The sequence below is a fragment of the Echinops telfairi genome, unplaced genomic scaffold (genome assembly GCF_000313985.2).
Source record: "Echinops telfairi isolate 266 unplaced genomic scaffold, ASM31398v2 ScPeMD7_60;HRSCAF=208, whole genome shotgun sequence".
In the NCBI taxonomy this organism is placed as follows: domain Eukaryota; kingdom Metazoa; phylum Chordata; class Mammalia; order Afrosoricida; family Tenrecidae; genus Echinops; species Echinops telfairi.
The window spans coordinates 29,114,787-29,116,398 of NW_022103958.1; positions in this window are offsets into that span (position 1 = coordinate 29,114,787).

Sequence of the window (1,612 nt, forward strand, 5' to 3'; positions counted from 1 at the left end):
TATATATATATATACACTTTTATAATTATAACCATGACTATGCTGGAGCATACAGGGGGAAAAGATATGGAAACTTCTTAAACATAATTAAATATTTTAATGGAATAAGTCTCTGGGCTGGTGGGATCAGAAGCAGACAGAGTTTTGGGAGACGTCAATGTTAATTGCTTATTATTCTTAATGTTATCTTTGGAATTTAAAAAGTTATCATTGTGATGGAGCACAATTTATCAATATTTTAAATCAATATCCTTATATTATATGAGGAAAAGCTCAATCATATGAAGAAGGAAGCATCAGGAATGGAAGAAGGCCTATTAATAGCCTGTGATATGTAGATGACATCATCTTGCTTGCTCAAAGTGAGGAGGACTTGAAGCTCTTGCCAATAAAGATTTAGGATCGCAGCCTTCAGTGTGGATTACAGTTCAATGTAAAGAACACCAAAATCCTCACAACTGGACCAATAGGGAACATTATGATCAATGGAGACAAGTTGTCAAGGAATTTGTCTCTCTTGAACCTACTATCAATCCATGCTTGGACCTACAGTCAAAGCAGCAGTCAAGAGCTCAGACGAGGATTTGCATTAGGTAAATCTACTGCACAAGACTTGTTTAGAGTTTTGAAAAGCAAGGTAAGACATATATAAAGAATTTTATTGTTCTATCTGTTTGCTTGTGGTCAATAGTAGCAGAAACCGAGATAAAGGATCTGTGTGTGACTCCCGCAGGGTATGAATTCCAAAGGGGACACCATCCTGTGCATTTGGAGCACAAGTGGGCTGCCACAGACACCGCCTGCATGCCTGCTGGTCTCCCGGTGGTTTCACGTTTTCTCTCTAACTTGGAGTTAGCGAACTGCCTCTGCTGCCTCAGGGCACAAACCCTTATTACAGGCAGCAAATCTCAATTTAATTATCTCACTTAACACTTCAAAGTCCAATAATACTGCTATCATATTTCTTTCTCTAATCAAAATAGAATACCTGCACATCCAGAAGATTTGGGTGATACTTATACTTGATAGTGTTTAAGAAATGCAAAGGTGAGACTGGCAAGTGCAACAAAAACCGCAAAAAATAAGTAAGGAGCAATTTGGGTAGTTAAAGAAACATGGCCATGACAATCATGATTTGTAAAACGGTTCCTTAGTTATGTGCTCAGTGGGTAGATTAAAAGCAGGGTATGTTCTAAGGCTTCCTGTACTTAAGTTGATAGGCAGGCCCTGTGAGCACCCATTAGGATGACATAAGCCATTTCTTGGAAAGGACAGATATTTTCCTGCATTTCCCTCCCAAGGTGAATGACCAACGAGAGGTGAAGACCAAAGGTGGTGACCCAAAAGAGGGGCTTCATGGTAGAGGAAGCAGTGCCAACACCAACACACCAGCCTGGAGCTATGGTCCTTCACCTGGCCATGACTTCTATGAGACTGGGGCAAAAGATCTTCCCTCTCCAGGCTTCTATTGCTTAATTTGTAAGTGAAGGGCAGAGGTAGCCATTCCCCAAGGTTGTCTGACGCTCTGACATCTAAGTAGTACCATTTTTTTATTATTGAAGTTTTATAATATAGATTACTATCTGGTAAATCTTGTAAAGTCCTGCACTTG